We start from the raw sequence: 18,704 nt of genomic DNA, 5'->3' as shown, positions 1-18,704 counted from the left end.
CCAACAGAGCTCCTCCCCCTAATGAAAGGGGTTTAGTGAATCATAGCTCCAATTTCAACAACAATTGCCATCAATCAAAGTTAAACTAAATTGCAAAGAAAGATGAAGAAGAAGAGGTAAATGCTTGAAGATTAAGAAAATGAAGAAGAGAAGTTCCAAGATGAACCAAGAGTAGCTCTCTGGGTCTCCTCTCGGAAGTACCAAAAGAGTTTTCAAATACAAGTGCTAAAAAGTGTAAAAATGACTAAGTGTAAAAAGTAGAGTCAAAGTGTAAAAGTCCAAAAAAGTCCCTACAAGTACAAACTCAATCTCTATTTATACTAGTCCAAAACTCTTTCAAAGATCTTGAATTGGGTTAGCAATATGGGCTTCCTCTTTGTTGAATTCTTGGCTCAATTGGAAGTGTTGCTAGACTTGGAAAGGAAGAGTTCATTCATCATGCTTCTGGCCCATTGGCATTGGCGTTGTTGTCAATAACGTGGCCTTAATGCAAGTTGGCAACGTGCATGGCATTTTCCTGGGAGTGAAGTATGAGACTTGGGCGTTGCTAGCCCAAGTTGTTGCAAACAACTTGCTCTTCCTCTTCTTGGCTTTACTTTCATGCTAAATGTAGCCCAGAATTTGAGTGTCAACCTTCAGCTTCAATATGGACTATTATACATCATTGGAAAGCTCTTGATGTCTATTTTCTAATGCCACTGGAATCACCTCAATTGGACTTTCCTAGCTCAAGTTATGGTTCCTCAAAGAAGGTAAGGTCAAGCTGCCAAGTTGTTGCCAAGTTGTTGTGAATAACGCACCCTCAACCCCAAGTTGGCAACGTGCCCGTGCATCACCCTCCCAAGGCAAGGACTTGGGGCTGGCGTTGTTGCAAAACACGCCCCCCTTGTGGCACGTTGGCAACGTGCTCGACCCACACCCCAAGGCCAATCTCTAGCTTTCTTGAATTTCACTTCATGTTCTTGTTTTTAGGGCCTAAAAATGACTCTGGTTTGGCTCCAATCTTGTGCTCCACCATGGACTATTATATATGGTTGGAAAGCTCTGAATGTTAGCTTTCCAACGCAACTGGAAGTACTCAATTTGGATCTCTGTAGCTCAAGATATCTTCCATTGAAGTGGACATGTTCAGGCTGCCTTGTTTTGGTAAGTTGGCGTTGGCAGCGCCCATCTAGCGTTGGCAACGTGAGTGGTGCGGCATTTGGGCGTTTGGAACTTGGTTGGCACGGCAGGTGGGCGTTTGGAACTTGGTTGGCACGGCAGGTGGGCGTTTGGAACTTGGTTGGCACCAAGACTTGGTGCCTAGCCAAGTATTCTTGTGTGGCGTTGGCAACGCCATTCTTGAGTTGGCAACGCCAGCTCCTTTTCTTCCAGGGCTCCATTTGTTGCTTGGTTGTGTGGCGTTGGCAACGCCCATCTTGAGTTGGCAACGCCAGCTCCTTCTCTTCCAGGGCCAAGCTTAATTGTTTGGCGTTGTTAGCCTGCGTTGTCCTCAAAAACGCCCCTCATCTCTAGGCTGGCAACGTGCTCGAGGCTCCAAATTAGCTCTCTAAGATTGCTTGGGTGGACGTTGGCAACGCCAGCTTCAAGTTGGCAACGCCAACTTTGCTTCCTCCAGGGCCAAGTTCCTTGCTTGTGTCTTGTGTGTGGCGTTGGCAACGTGGTTTTCAAGTTGGCAACGCCAACTTTGCTCCTTGGTTGCCTCCAGGGCCAAGCTTGCTTGCTTGTGGCTTGTGTGTGGCGTTGGCAACTTGGTTCTAGAGTTGGCAACGCCAACCTTGCTTCCAGGGCCAAGCTTGCTTGCTTGTGGCTTGTGTGTGGCGTTGGCAACGTGGTTTTCAAGTTGGCAACGCCAACTTTGCTCCTTGGTTGCCTCCAGGGCCAAGCTTGCTTGCTTGTGGCTTGTGTGTGGCGTTGGCAACGTGGTTTTCAAGTTGGCAACGCCAACTTTGCTCCTTGGTTGCCTCCAGGGCCAAGCTTGCTTGCTTGTGGCTTGTGTGTGGCGTTGGCAACGTGGTTTTCAAGTTGGCAACGCCAACTTTGCTCCTTGGCTGCCTGGCGTTATCCTCAACAACGCCCTCTATTCTCAAGTTGGCAACGCCAACTCCTTCTTGCCCAGCTTGCATCCTTCTTGCTTCCATGCTTCCTTGTTTCATCACCTATCATCAACAAAGGAAATAGCTTCAAAGTCTTACCAATTCATGCACAAATTCCATGAGATTCATTCATACTCATTCATATATGCATTCCTTAAAACATTTGCATGAATTTGGCTAGAATTAACATGTTCCTTGATATCATCATGCATGGAAACAAAACTCATAAAAGGACTTGTTTATTTAGAGAAAATGAGTGAAATTAAGCTAAAACTAACTAAACTAACTAACTAATAATGCAAATATGCATTTGCATCACAACACCAAACTTAAAGTATTGCTTGTCCTCAAGCAAAATATAAAGGACTTTGTCACAAGAATTTAAGATGCAAGACTTGAATGTTCTCCCAGAGAGTAATTTCTCATTGAGCATGTCATCCTCACTTGTGTGGTCATTAATTTATTGTAATTGAAAACAACTATTCAACTTTTTCAATTAAAATGCTTGCTTCACTACTAAATTGGTTAACTTCACTAGACTTCTTTCATACCTTAGCACATGATCCTTGAACCAATTTTTTTTTTTTTGCTTATTTCTTTTTCCTTCCTTTTTTTTTTCAATTAAGCTCGAAATCTTGTCTTAAGGCGGCTCTTTAGCATAAGCTTTCAATCAACAATCCCAAACCAGTTGGTTCAAGTTGTTAAGTGTTGAGACACTCTTAAAGATTTAATCACTCAAGCCTCTTTCCTTAACACATTCAGTCACAGGCATATAACATTGAAATTTTTGTTTGGATAGTGGTGTCCAGCACCTCTTTGGGTTGCTAAATGTTCTGTTATAGAGCTACTCTTGATTGTGGGTTTTCAATCGATAATCCCGAGTTAGTTAACTCAAGTTACCGGGTGATGAAGCACCCCTCGGATTTACTAGCCCAAGTATATCTCTTAACATCAATCACCACAGACACATATCCAAATTTTGTCATTGATGCCTAGCCTTTCATTCTTTGTACTCTATTTTCTTTATTGTCAAGGTTATTTGTGCTTTTACTGTTAAAGTCTTTGTGATCCTTAACCAAACTAGTCTTGTATAGCAAGCATTCTTTTGAGTTCATTGAACCTTGATTCTTTCACAATAAATATACTAGCACTTTTCCTATGGGACAACATGATCCTTTTTAAGCTAGATTTCTCTCTGTTCTTGCTCAAACTACATCTTTTATTCCAATGACAAGTAAAAGTATTAAAGACAAGCAACCATTCCAAATCTGTGAGTGGTGATGCATGGAATGGGCAACATAAAAGACAATGCTTCAAAAAGAAAATGCATCCTAGAAGGTATACCATATTTCAGACATACATCTTCTTTATTTAATAAAACATAAGGAAAAACATAGGAACTTCACCACCTTTAGTCTTCATGTCCCTTTTCCTTTGCTTGATTCTCCTTGCTTTACTTTGCCTTTTGGGTCTTCTTTCTTTTTGTTTCTCCTTTCTCCTTGTTGTTGTGTTGTTGCATCTCCTTTTGGATCTTCTTTCTTTTTGCTCCTCCTTTCTCCTTGTTGTTGTGTCGTTGCATTCCCCTTTGGATCTTCTTTTTGCCAAATTCCTGAGCTTATCATTGTCTCCTGTAGCCTCTGTTGATTGAATCTCACCCTTGCTAGTTCTTGCTGTTCAAATATCTTCCGAGCCTCATTAAAACATTTGATTTGTGGGTTGATCAATGGGGGTGTGGAACAGAGGTAACTAAGCTTTTCTTGGGTGCATATGTCATAGTCAAGTCTGTCCTTGTGCCTGGCTTCCTTGAACATTCTGTTTTCATTGAAATCTCTGTAGAGTGTTTCATGTCTAGCATCCAACCTATGGAGAAGTTCTCTTTGCTGAGCTTGCTCTATCCTTAGTTGAGCTTGTTCTTGTATCACTTTCTCCATGGCTTTTTCATGTTCCATAGTTGAATTGTTGATGGCTTCCTGCATCTTGGCATATTGTTCTTGTTGTAGTTCCATCATGTGTGCTTGGTACTCATTTTGTTGGTTCATCCATTGAACTTGAACCCCTCTTTGTTGGTCCATCAATTGCCAAAGGTCCCTTTGTTGTTGTGCTTGTTCCTCTTGGCTTCTTTGAATTTGTGAATATTGCCCAGAAATTCCTTCCAAGGCGGCTTGGAGTTGGTTCATGTTCAAGGTGTGAGATTCATCCATTTCTTGAGGCTCCTCCTCTTGTCTTACTTCCTTCCTTTTCTTCCTTCTTGCTAAAGGTTGCCTTTCCAATTGGGTTGTGGTGATGAACTCCAACCTTTCTTTGGTGAGAGGCTTTCCAATGGAGACCAAATCAGTTTCTCCAAATTCTTCAAGAGGCACTCCAGCTTCTTCACATAGGCACAGAATAGTACTAGGATATCCTAGCCAGCTGTCCTGTTTGACCTTTTGAGCTATTTCAATGATGTTCTTGGCTATAATGTCTCCAACATTGATTTCCCCTCCTTTCATTATGCAATGGATCATTATAGCTCTATTCACCGTTACCTCAGAGTTATTTGAAGTAGAGATCAATGACCTCCTCACTATGTCATGCCATCCTTTTGCTTGAGGTATGAGATCACCTCTCCGAAGTTTGAGTGGTCGGCCATGTGAATCCAATACCCAATCCGTGCCTACTCTGCATAAGTCACTCACCACATCCACATATCTTGGGTCATTTTCAACCCTTTCTTCATAGCTAGGTCGTTTGAACTGTTTGTGCTTGACCCTTAGCACCCTATTGATGGTGTCCGGGCTAAAATCAACATCCACACCTCTTACATAGCTCATGTATGGTTCTTCATCATCATATTCTCTTATCACATTAGTGAAGAACTCATGGATGAGAAGCATGCTCACTTCTTGAGGTTGGTCACAGAGAAGCTCCCATCCCCTTTTTCTGATTATTTTTTGTATCTCAGGATATTCATCTTTTTTAAGCTTGAATGGTAGCTCTGGAACAACATCTTTGCTTGACATCCAACTAAAGATCCGCTCATTGTGTTTGGATTTGAATCTTCTTTCATCAAATTCATCTTCTCTCCTCTCCCTTGATGATGAGGCCATTGAGATTCACTTGCAAGGTTGAATCTCCCCAACACCAAACTTAGTTGAATGCTTGTCCTCAAGCACAAGGAAAATGATTGTGAATGAGAGATATGAAGTAAGCACGGTGACTTAGAAAATGATGGTGAAGGAGATTGAGTGTTTCGGTTATGTGAGAGATGTGATGCTTCAAGAGGAGTTTTGTTGGGTAAAGATGAGGTTCAAGGTTAGAATTTGTGAAACATGGAGTAGGTTGGAGGTTGAGTATGAGTTCGGTTAGTGAAGTAAGATTATGGGGGTAGAAGAATGAGTGATGAAGAATGAGGTTTGATGAGTGTGGTTGAAGTATTTAAAGTGAAAGTTGGTGGGGAGGCATTTAAGGCTCGGTCATGGCATTTAAGGCATGTTGATTTGTTTTTCCATGCATAAAGTTCACAACTCATGTGACTTCCCTTCCTTGTGTATCCGTGACCTCCATCCAAGATTCCCCATCATTTCTTTCTTTCTTTCATTATATGCTTCCAAGATTCCCCATCACTTCTTTCTTTCTTTCCTGCAACAAAATGCCAAAAGCTTAAGATTCTTAAAGTGACATTAATAGCTAAAAGCTTATGATGATATTCCTATGCAAAATTAACTAAGCTAAAATTAAAAATTTATGAATTGATTCCCTAATCTAATTTTTCTAGCATTAATAATGTAAGTAAAGACACCAAACTTAGTTTGTGACTAAGTGTTCTATGGAATTAATTTCAAAGGTAGCCACATCAAACTTAGTATTTTACCTACATTATATGCTATTTTCACGTTTTTTTTTTCTATATATCTAACTAAAGTATATGACAATACTTTCATAGCCTAGCATTTTCGTGTATGTATGGACACCAAATTTAGTTTGTGGCTAAGTGTTGTAGAACACACATTTGCCATTACTTCAAGATTGGCCACACCAAACTTAGTGCCTTGCATACACCATGTACTAGTCTACTTGATCATTATTGGTTACTAAAACATGAAAATAAAAGACTCCCTGTGCATGGGTTGCCTCCCATGAAGCGCTTTGTTTATTGTCCTTAGCTTGACATTGCAACTTCTTTGCTCATGTTAGGAGTTGCACACTCTCTTCCTTGCTCCAAGGGCCACCAAAATAGTGCTTCACCCTATGTCCATTGACTGTGAAGGTTTGTTTTGAGGCTTCATCAAGCAATTCAACATAGCCATGAGGTGATACTTTGGTGATGGTGTATGGACCAGTCCATCTAGACCTCAGCTTCCCAGGGAAGATCTTCAATCTTGAATTGAATAATAACACCTTTTGGCCTGGTTCAAATGTTCTTTGAGAGATCCTCTTATCATGCCATCTCTTTGCTCTCTCCTTGTATATTTTGGCATTGTCATATGCCTCAAATCTGAACTCCTCAAGCTCATTGAGTTGTAGCAACCTCTTCTCTCCTGCTGCTTGAGCATCTAGATTTAGAAGTTTGGTGGCCCAGAAAGCCTTATGTTCAAGCTCTACAGGGAGGTGGCATGCCTTTCCATACACCAATTGAAATGGAGATTTTCCTATGGGTGTCTTGAAGGCTGTCCTATATGCCCAAAGTGCATCATCCAGCTTCCTAACCAATCTTCTTGTTGGCAAGTTCAGCTTGTCCATTGGTTTGTGGGTGATATGGGGTAGCTACTTTGTGTGTAACACCATACTTGTGGAGTAAGGAATTGAGTTGCTTGTTGCAAAAGTGGCTTCCCCCATCACTTATAAGTCCCTTGGGCACTCCAAATCTAGTGAAGATGTTCTTCTTGAGGAATTGCAAGACCACGTTGGTGTCACATGTGGTGGTGGCTATTGCTTCTACCCATTTGGAGACATACTCTACTGCTACCAGGATGTATTTGAACGTGTAAGATGGAGGAAAAGGTCCCATGAAATCTATTCCCCACAAATCAAAGAGTTCCACTTCCAAAATGAACTTTTGAGGCATCTCATTTTTCTTTGACAAACCCCCTGTTCTTTGACATTCATTGCATTGGCTCACAAACTCCCTAGCATCCTTGAAGATTGAGGGCCAATAGAAACCACTTTGAAGGACCTTTGCAGCAGTTCTTTCAGCCCCAAAATGACCACCATAGCTAGAGTTGTGACAATGCCATAGTATGTCCTTCATCTCATCTTCTGGCACACATCTTCTTATCATTCCATCTGGGCATCTTTTGAATAAAAATGGTTCGTCCCAAAAGAAGAACCTAGCCTCATACAACAGCTTCTTAACTTGTTGTCTTGTGTACTCTTGTGGAATGATTCTTCCTGCCTTGTAGTTGGCCATGTCTGCAAACCAAGGGACATGTTGAATGTGCAAGAGATGTTCATCTGGAAACTCTTCATTTATTGATGGAAAGTTGTCTTGGCATTCATCTTGTGGCACCCTTGATAAGTGATCAGCAACTTGATTTTCACTGCCCTTTCTATCTTTGATCTCAATGTCAAACTCTTGTAGGAGTAGCACCCATCTAATTAGCCTTGGTTTGGCGTCCTGTTTTGACATAAGATACTTGATGGCAGCATGGTCAGTATACACTAAGACTTTAGATCCAATCAAATATTGTCTAAACTTATCAAAGGCATACACCACGGCTAGTAATTCTTTCTCTGTTGTGGTGTAGTTTCTTTGAGTTTCATTCAATACCTTACTTGCATAGTAGATAACATGAAGCCTCTTTTCCTTCCTCTGCCCCAACACAGCACCAATTGCAAGGTTGCTTGCATCACACATGAGTTCAAAAGGTAGTCCCCAAGTTGGGGGTGTGATGATTGGTGCTGTGGTGAGCTTAGTCTTTAGAGTTTCAAAAGCATGTATGCATTCATCATCAAAGATAAAAGGATTGTCTACCACCAGCAAATTGCTTAGTGGCTTTGCTATTTTGGAAAAATCTTTGATGAATCTCCTATAAAATCCAGCATGCCCCAAGAAACTCCTCACGGCTTTCACACTAGTTGGCAAAGGGAGTTTTTCTATAATTTCTACTTTTGCCTTGTCAACCTCTATACCTTTTCTTGAAATTTTATGACCAAGAACAATGCCTTCGGGAACCATGAAATGGCATTTCTCCCAATTCAAAACTAAGTTTGTTTCTTGGCATCTTTTCAAGACTAAGGTAAGATGGTGCAAGCAAGTATTGAAGGAATCACCAAAAACAGAGAAATCATCCATAAAGACTTCAATAAATTTTTCTACCATGTCTGAGAAGATTGATAGCATGCATCTTTGAAAGGTAGCTGGGGCATTGCAAAGTCCAAATGGCATTCTCCTATATGCAAAAACTCCAAAGGGACAAGTGAAGGATGTCTTCTCTTGATCCATGGGGTCAACCACAATCTGGTTATACCCGGAATATCCATCAAGAAAACAGTAATAAGCATGGCCAGCCAACCTTTCAAGCATCTGGTCAATGAAAGGTAGAGGAAAGTGGTCTTTTCGTGTGGCATCATTCAGCCTTCTATAGTCTATGCACATCCTCCATCCTGTCACTGTTCGTGTTGGAATAAGCTCTTTCTTCTCATTAACAATGACAGTCATGCCTCCTTTCTTAGGTACTACTTGCACTGGACTAACCCATGGGCTGTCAGATATAGGATAGATGATCCCAGCCTTGCACAACTTCAGAACTTCCTTTTGAACAACCTCCTTCATTGTGGGATTCAATCTTCTTTGAGGTTGTACCACCGGTTTGGAACCCTCCTCTAAGAGTATCTTGTGCATGCATACAGCAGGGCTTATGCCTTTCAAGTCATCAATGGTCCACCCCAACGCCTCTTTGTGAGCTCTCAAAACCACAAGGAGCCTTTCTTCTTCCTCTTCATTCAATGTGGAGTTGATGATCACTGGGAAGCTATCTTTCTCACCAAGAAATGCATATTTAAGATGAGGGGGTAGTGGTTTCAACTCTTGTTGTGGTCCCTCTTCTTTGGTGGCTTCACTTGGTTCCTTTGATGCTTCCAACGTGTTTTCTTCTTGTCCCTTGATGTTATGGACTTCCTCTTGTTTCATTTGATGGTTTGTGTCAAGCACTTCTTCAACCAAAGAATCTACTACATCAACCCTCATGCAACTTTCTTTCTCAACAGGGTGTTGCATTGCTTTGAAGACATTTATGGTCATTTGCTCATCATGCACCCTGAAAATCATCTCTCCCTTTTCCACATCAATGATTGTTCTAGCTGTAGCCAAAAAGGGTCTACCAAGAATGACTGAGTTGTTTCCCTCTTCATCCATGTCTAGGACCACAAAATCAGCTGGGAATATGAAGTTTCCCACCTTCACCAAGAGATTCTCAACTACTCCATTTGGTACTTTGATGGATCTGTCAGCAAGTTGAAGTGACATCCTTGTGGGTTTGAGCTCTTCAATCATCATTTTCTTCATCATGGTAAGGGGCATTAAGTTAATGCTTGCTCCCAGGTCACAAAGTGATTTGTCAACAGCCATGCTCCCAATCGTGCAAGGTATGAGAAAGCTGCCAGGGTCTTTGAGTTTTGGAGGTAACCCTTGTTGAATGATGGCACTACACTCTTGATTGAGAATCACGGTTTCTTTTTCTTGCCAACTTCTCTTCTTGGTGATCAATTCCTTAAGAAACTTTGCATATAATGGCATTTGTTCTAGAGCCTCTGCCAATGGGATGTTGATTTCAAGTTTCTTGAAGATCTCTAAGAACCTTGGGAATTGTTGGTCTTTTGCTCCTTTGTGTATCCTAGTTGGGTATGGAAGCTTGGGTACATAAGCTTTCACTCCTTCATTTTTGTTTTCTTTTTGTGAATTCATACCCTCCTTGCCATCACGGTTGCCTCCTTGACTTGTTAAATTGCCTTGTGGCTTGACAACCTCCTTGCTTTTGTTAGATGTTGAAGCCTTTTCTTCATCTTGCCTCTCCACTGTGTCTTGCTCTTTGGGTTTTGTTGCTTCTTTATTTGAACTTTCACCAACTACCTTGCCACTCCTCAACTGCAGAGCCTTACATTCTTCTCTTGGGTTGGGTATTGTGTCACTTGGAAGGACATTGGTTGGTCTCTCGGCTTGTTTGGCTAGCTGTCCCACTTGTCTCTCAATGTTCTTCATGATGACCTCATGTTCCTTATGTCCCTTAGCTAAGGCTTGAGTGGTTTGAGCAAGTGCTTGTAAGGTTGCTTCAAGACTTGAGATTCTAGTTTCATGATGGTCAATTGGGGGTATGATGGGGGGTGATTGTTGTTGGAAGTTGTTGGGTGGATTAGTGTGGTAATTCTGTGTGTTGGATGTTGGTGCAGGGAAGTTATTTTGGTGAGTTTGTGAGTTATTGTGAGGGTGTTGATATGTGTTTTGTGTTTTTCTATATTGGTTAGTATTGGTGGCATGGTGATTTTGGTTGCTTGTGTGACGGTTTTGGTTGCTATTCTTTTGCCAATGGTTCTCACCCCACTTTAGGTTGGGATGATTTTTCCAAGATGGATAGTATGTATCTCCATGAAATTCATCATGAGAATTTGAAGTGTTCTGCATGTATTGAACTTGTTCTTGTGGTTGTTCAACATTGGTCCCTTCACCTTGGTTCCATTCAAGCAATGGTTGAGTTGTTGCGTTCACTGCTGCAAGTTGCAAACCATCCATTCTCTTTGTTATCATCTCCATTTGTTGTTGGATTTGTTGGTGCATTAACTTGTTTTGTGCCAAGATAGCATCAACACCTTCAAGCTCCATTACACCTTTCTTTGGGGGTGGGTTATGCTGCCTCTCTGATGAGTAATAATATTGATTGTTTGCCACAATCTCAATGAGGTCTTGGGCCTCCTCGGCAGTCTTCATCATGTTGAGTGATCCTCCTGATGAGTAATCTAGTCCCTTCCTTGCTTCAAAGCTTAAGCCTTCATAGAAGTTTTGGAGCTTAACCCAATCACTAAACATGTCAGGGGGGCATCTTCTCATTAGTGCTTTATACCTTTCCCAGGCTTCATACAATGACTCCCCTTCCATTTGCCTAAAAGTCTGGACCTCTGTCTTCAACTTGATGATCTTTTGAGGTGGGTAGAACTTTGCTAGAAACTTGCCCATCACTTCATTCCAATCATTGAGGCTTTCCTTGGGGAATGATTCTAGCCATTGAGTAGCTTTGTCCCTCAAAGAGAACGGAAATAGCAACAACTTGTAAACATCTGGATGCACTCCATTTGTCTTCACTGTGTTGCATATCCTCAGAAAAACAGAGAGATGTTGATTTGGGTCTTCAAGAGGTCCCCCTCCATAAGAGCAATTGTTCTGTACCAAAGTGATGAGCTGAGGTTTTAGCTCAAAGTTATTGGCCTGAACATTTGGTGTAGCAATACTGCTCCCACAATGTCTTGGATCAGGGATAGTAAATGATGATAACACCCTTCTAGCTTGTCCACCATTATTGTTGGCCCCTCCAGGAGGGTTTTGCATCTCATCATCCATGACTTGATCTTCTCCCTCTGATTCCTCTGACCCTTCTTCACCAACTATGAACTTTCCTCTTTCTGCTCTCCTTAACCTTCGGCGGGTTCTCTCGTCCTCAATATCACGTCTACTTGTTCCTGACATACACAAACAGAACCAAAATCACAAGTGCAACATGCTAGAATTAGAGTGAAATTGGGGTTAGTGAAACAAAGTATCAAACAGTTAGTGGGCTTAACAAAAACACAAAGAAAATTGCTTAATCTAAACCACCTTTCACTTAATCATTGTCAATCTTTCCAATCCCGGCAACGGCGCCAAAAACTTGATACGTAAAAATGAGAATTTCACGTACAACCGGCAAGTATACCGGGTCGTATCAAGTAGTAAGACTCACTAAGAGTGAGGTCGATCCCACGAGGATTGGTAGATTAAGCAACTTTAGTTAAATGGTAGATTTAGTCAAGCAAACATAGTTTTGATTTCATGAGCATTTTGATTTTTAAACATAATTGCAAGAATTTAAATGGCAAAGAATGTAAAGAACTAGAATAAAGAAATGAAGTGCAAGTAAATGACGGAAACTTAAATTGCAAGAAACTTAAATAACATCAAAGGTAAATGGCAAGAAATTAAAGGGTGCAGAAATTTAAAGAGCATAAAAGTAAATGGCAAGAAGTAGATGAACAGAATGTAAATAACAAGAGTAGTAAATAGACAGAATGTAGAAAGGGATTGGGAATTGGGTAATCAAATAGCTAGAGCAAGAGAAATGAGAGTTAATGATAGAGAGGATCATTAGGGATTAGAGATGTTAGTTTTCATGAATTGATGTTAGTCAAATCCTTCTCAATCATGGGTATAGATCCATGGCAAATGGGTGATTGAATCCCAATCTCTTGGTGATTCAATCTCTCTCAACATAGTCAATTGCCACTCTCGTGATCTAATTGTTCATGAGAAGAGATGAAGATCAATTTTAATCCAGCCACACAATTTCCAAAATCTCAACCAAGGAGAGTTACATCTCACATACTAACCAAGGTATGTTGATTGAGGAAATCATGAGAGGATGAACTCTAAACTGAATTATGTGGCTCATTCATCAAATTCACCACATAATTCATATAGATTAACCCCTCTCTCGATGGTGGTTGAATCTTTGAAGAACAAGAGTTCCCTCTTTAGATCAACCACTAAAATTGAGAAAGAGAAGATGGGTTCACCAATTCATTCCAACCAACAGAGCTCCTCCCCCTAATGAAAGGGGTTTAGTGAATCATAGCTCCAATTTCAACAACAATTGCCATCAATCAAAGTTAAACTAAATTGCAAAGAAAGATGAAGAAGAAGAGGTAAATGCTTGAAGATTAAGAAAATGAAGAAGAGAAGTTCCAAGATGAACCAAGAGTAGCTCTCTGGGTCTCCTCTCGGAAGTACCGAAAGAGTTTTCAAATACAAGTGCTAAAAAGTGTAAAAATGACTAAGTGTAAAAAGTAGAGTCAAAGTGTAAAAGTCCAAAAAAGTCCCTACAAGTACAAACTCAATCTCTATTTATACTAGTCCAAAACTCTTTCAAAGATCTTGAATTGGGTTAGCAATATGGGCTTCCTCTTTGTTGAATTCTTGGCTCAATTGGAAGTGTTGCTAGACTTGGAAAGGAAGAGTTCATTCATCATGCTTCTGGCCCATTGGCATTGGCGTTGTTGTCAATAACGTGGCCTTAATGCAAGTTGGCAACGTGCATGGCATTTTCCTGGGAGTGAAGTATGAGACTTGGGCGTTGCTAGCCCAAGTTGTTGCAAACAACTTGCTCTTCCTCTTCTTGGCTTTACTTTCATGCTAAATGTAGCCCAGAATTTGAGTGTCAACCTTCAGCTTCAATATGGACTATTATACATCATTGGAAAGCTCTTGATGTCTATTTTCTAATGCCACTGGAATCACCTCAATTGGACTTTCCTAGCTCAAGTTATGGTTCCTCAAAGAAGGTAAGGTCAAGCTGCCAAGTTGTTGCCAAGTTGTTGTGAATAACGCACCCTCAACCCCAAGTTGGCAACGTGCCCGTGCATCACTCTCCCAAGGCAAGGACTTGGGGCTGGCGTTGTTGCAAAACACGCGCCCCTTGTGGCACGTTGGCAACGTGCTCGACCCACACCCCAAGGCCAATCTCTAGCTTTCTTGAATTTCACTTCATGTTCTTGTTTTTAGGGCCTAAAGATGACTCTGGTTTGGCTCCAATCTTGTGCTCCACCATGGACTATTATATATGGTTGGAAAGCTCTGAATGTTAGCTTTCCAACGCAACTGGAAGTACTCAATTTGGATCTCTGTAGCTCAAGCTATCTTCCATTGAAGTGGACATGTTCAGGCTGCCTTGTTTTGGTAAGTTGGCGTTGGCAGCGCCCATCTAGCGTTGGCAACGTGAGTGGTGCGGCATTTGGGCGTTTGGAACTTGGTTGGCACGGCAGGTGGGCGTTTGGAACTTGGTTGGCACGGCAGGTGGGCGTTTGGAACTTGGTTGGCACCAAGACTTGGTGCCTAGCCAAGTATTATTGTGTGGCGTTGGCAACGCCATTCTTGAGTTGGCAACGCCAGCTCCTTTTCTTCCAGGGCTCCATTTGTTGCTTGGTTGTGTGGCGTTGGCAACGCCCATCTTGAGTTGGCAACGCCAGCTCCTTCTCTTCCAGGGCCAAGCTTAATTGTTTGGCGTTGTTAGCCTGCGTTGTCCTCAAAAACGCCCCTCATCTCTAGGCTGGCAACGTGCTCGAGGCTCCAAATTAGCTCTCTAAGATTGCTTGGGTGGACGTTGGCAACGCCAGCTTCAAGTTGGCAACGCCAACTTTGCTTCCTCCAGGGCCAAGTTCCTTGCTTGTGTCTTGTGTGTGGCGTTGGCAACGTGGTTTTCAAGTTGGCAACGCCAACTTTGCTCCTTGGTTGCCTCCAGGGCCAAGCTTGCTTGCTTGTGGCTTGTGTGTGGCGTTGGCAACTTGGTTCTAGATTTGGCAACGCCAACCTTGCTTCCAGGGCCAAGCTTGCTTGCTTGTGGCTTGTGTGTGGCGTTGGCAACGTGGTTTTCAAGTTGGCAACGCCAACTTTGCTCCTTGGTTGCCTCCAGGGCCAAGCTTGCTTGCTTGTGGCTTGTGTGTGGCGTTGGCAACGTGGTTTTCAAGTTGGCAACGCCAACTTTGCTCCTTGGTTGCCTCCAGGGCCAAGCTTGCTTGCTTGTGGCTTGTGTGTGGCGTTGGCAACGTGGTTTTCAAGTTGGCAACGCCAACTTTGCTCCTTGGCTGCCTGGCGTTATCCTCAACAACGCCCTCTATTCTCAAGTTGGCAACGCCAACTCCTTCTTGCCCAGCTTGCATCCTTCTTGCTTCCATGCTTCCTTGTTTCATCACCTATCATCAACAAAGGAAATAGCTTCAAAGTCTTACCAATTCATGCACAAATTCCATGAGATTCATTCATACTCATTCATATATGCATTCCTTAAAACATTTGCATGAATTTGGCTAGAATTGATAACTCCAGCTGAGTAACATAGATGGCAAATAAGATGAGGAAAAGCTAGCCTTGCCAAAGTAGAGGACTTATCGGCTATTTTGTAGAATTCATGGGAGATGACTTCATAAACTTCTACTTCCTCTCCAATCATGATGCTATGAATCATGATGGCCCGATCCACAGTGACTTCAGATCGGTTGCTAGTGGGGATAATGGAGCGTTGAATGAACGCCAACTATCCTCTAGCCACAGGCTTGAGGTCCAGTCTTCTTAGTTGAACCGGCTTGCCTTTGGAGTCTCTTTTCCATTGAGCTCCTTCCACACATATATCCATAAGGACTTGGTCCAACCTTTGATTAAAGTTGACCCTTCTAGTGTAGGGGCGTGCATCTCCTTGCATCATGGGCAAGTTGAATGCCAACCTCACATTTTCCGGACTAAAATCTAAGTATTTCCCCCGAACCATTGTAAGATAATTCTTTGGACTCGGGTTCACACTTTGATCATGGTTCCTAGTGATCCATGCATTGGCATAGAACTCTTGAACCATTAAAATCCCGACTTGTTGAATGGGGTTGGTTAGAACTTCCCAACCTCTTCTTTGGATCTCATGTCGGATCTCCGGATACTCATTTTTCTTGAGCTTGAAAGGGACCTCAGGGATCACCTTCTTCTTGGCCACAACATCATAGAAGTGGTCTTGATGGGCTTTGGAGATGAATCTTTCCATCTCCTATGACTCGGAGGTGGAAGCTTTTGTCTTCCCTTTCCCTTTTCTAGAGGATTCTCCGGCCTTGGGTGCCATCAATGGTTATGGAAAAACAAAAAGCTTATGCTTTTACCACACCAAACTTAAAATATTGCTCGCCCTCGAGCAAGAGAAAAAAGAAAAGAAGAAGAAGAAGAAAATATGGAAGAGAAGGGGAGGTGTAGGTTTCGGCCAAGGTATAGAAGAGGGGGTTGTGTTGTGTAAAAATGAAGTAGAATGGAGGGGTATATATATGGAGGGGGAGAGGGTAGGTTCGGCCATTTAGGGTGGGTTTGGGTGGGAATGATTTTTGAATTTTTGAAGGTAGGTGGGGTTTATGGGAAAGAGTAGAGGGATGTGAGTGGTGAAGGGGGTAATTGGGAAGAGAGATTGAGGTGATTGGTGTAGGGTTTTGGGGAAGAGTGTTTATTGGAAAGAGAGAATGAATGTTGAGAAGAGGGGAGAATCTGTTAGTTGGGGATCCTGTGGGGTGCACAGATTCTGAGATGATCCTGTGGGGTCCACAGATGCTGAGGTGTCAAGGATTTACATCCCTGCACCAATTAGGCATGTAAAATGCCTTAGCATACCATTCTGGCGTTTAAACGCCGAAGTAGTGCATGTTCTGGGCGTTCAACGCCCATGTGTAGCATATTTCTGGCGTTGAACACCAGTTCCATGCTTGTTACTGGCGTTCAGCGCCAGCTTTCCTCAGGACACATTCCTGGCGTCCAAACGCCAGGATGTTGCTTGTTTCTGGCGTTCAGCGCCAGATCCATGCTCTGTTCTGGCGTTGAACGCCAGCCAGATGCACCTTACTAGCGTTTAAACGCCAGTAAGTCCTTCCTCGAGGGTGTGATTTTTCCTCTGCTATTTTTGATTCTGTTTTTTATTTTAATATTTTTTTCGTGACTCCTCATGATCATGAACATACTAAAACACAAAATAACAATAAAATAAAAATAAAATTAGATAAATAAAAATTGGGTTGCCTCCCAATAAGCGCTCTTTTAATGTCACTAGCTTGACAGTGGGCTCTCATGGAGCTTCACAGATATTCAGAGCATGATGAGGGCCTCCCAACACCAAACTTAGAGTTTGAATGTGGGGGCTTCTCAATACCAAACTTAGAGTTTGGTTGTGGCCCCCCAACACTAAACTTAGAGTTTGATTGTGGGGGCTCTTTTTGACTCTGTATTGAGAGATGCTTTTCATGCTTCCTCTCCATGGTTGCAGAGGAAGGTCCTTGAGCTTTAAACACAAGGTAGTCCCCACTCAATTGAAGGACTAATTCTCCTCTGTTAACATCAATCACAGCTTCTACTGTGGCTAGGAAGGGTCTTCCAAGGATGATGCATTCATCCTCCTCCTTCCTAGTGTCTAAGATTATGAAATCAGCAGGGATGTAAATGCCTTCAACCTTTACTAACACGTCCTCTACTAATCCATAAGCTTGTCTTACTGACTTGTCTGCCAATTGTAATGAGAATAAGGTAGGCTGTACCTCAATGATCCCTAATTTCTCCATTACAAAGAGTGGCATAAGATTTATGCCTGACCCCAGGTCACACAGAGCTTTTTCAAAGGTCATGGTGCCTATGGTACATGGTATTAAGAATTTCCCAGGATCTTGTTTCTTTTGAGGTAGAGTTTGCTGAACCCATGTATCTAGTTTACTAATGAACAAGGGAGGTTCACCTTCCCAAGTTTCATTACCAAACAACTTGGCATTCAGCTTCATGATAGCTCTTGGATATTGAGCAAGTTGCTCTCCAGTCATAACTTCATCCTTTTCTGAGGAAGAATAGTCTTCAGAGCTCATGAATGGCAGAAGGAGATTTAGTGGAATCTCTATGGTCTCTATATGAGCCTCAGATTCCTTTAGGTCCTCAATAGGTAACTCCTTCTTGCTTGAGAGACGTCCCAGGAGGTCTTCCTCACTAGGATTTTTGTTCTTCTCCTCCCTTGTGCATTTGGCCATATTGATTACATCAATGGCCTTGCACTCTCCCTTTGGATTCTCTTCTGTATTGCTTGGGAGAATACTGGGAGGGGTTTCAGTGATTTTCTTACTCAGCTGGCCCACTTGTGCCTCCAAATTTCTAATGGAGGATCTTGTTTCAGTCATGAAACTTAAAGTGGCCTTAGACAGATCAGAGACTATGTTTGATAAGTTAGAGGGGCTCTGTTCAGAATTCTCTGACTGTTGCTGAGAAGATGATGGAAAAGGCTTGTTATTACTTAGCCTGTTTCTTCCACCATTATTAAAGCCTTGTTGAGGCTTTTGTTGATCCTTCCATGAGAAATTTGGATGATTTCTCCATGATGAATTATAGGTGTTTCCATAAGATTCACCCATGTAATTTACCTCTGCCATTGCAGGGTTCTCAGGATCATAAGCTTCTTCATAAGTTGTCTCTTTAGTACTGTTGGATGCATTTTACCATCCATTCAGACTTTGAGATATCATGTTGATTTGCTGAGTCAACACTTTGTTCTGAGCCAATATGGCATTTAGAGCATCAATTTCAAGAACTCCCTTCCTCTGAGGCGTCCCATTATTCACGAAATTTCTCTCAGAAGTGTACATGAATTGATTATTTGCAACCATGTCAATAAGTTCTTGGGCTTCTGCAGGCGTTTTCTTTAGGTGAACGGATCCACCTGCAGAATGGTCCAATGACATCTTGGAAAACTCAGATAGACCATAATAGAATATATCTAATATGGTCCATTCTGAAAACATGTCAGAAGGACACTTTTTGGTCATCTGCTTGTATCTTTCCCAAGCTTCATAGAGGGATTCACCATCTTTTTGCTTGAAGGTCTCAACATCCACTCTAAGCTT

The 18,704-nt window shown here is 42.1% G+C and overlaps 1 non-coding gene across 1 annotated transcript; it reads left to right on the top strand.

Annotated features, from left to right (window-relative positions):
- The first annotated feature begins 18,600 nt into the window (after positions 1 to 18,600).
- On the top strand, positions 18,601 to 18,704 carry LOC112704264 (small nucleolar RNA R71). The gene has a single exon (XR_003154899.1). It is a non-coding gene; the product is annotated as a small nucleolar RNA R71 (small nucleolar RNA).

This window comes from Arachis hypogaea, chromosome 7 (genome assembly GCF_003086295.3).
Source record: "Arachis hypogaea cultivar Tifrunner chromosome 7, arahy.Tifrunner.gnm2.J5K5, whole genome shotgun sequence".
NCBI lineage: Eukaryota > Viridiplantae > Streptophyta > Magnoliopsida > Fabales > Fabaceae > Arachis > Arachis hypogaea.
Note: the sequence above shows the minus strand (reverse complement) of the source record. Positions and strands in the feature narration are given on the sequence as shown.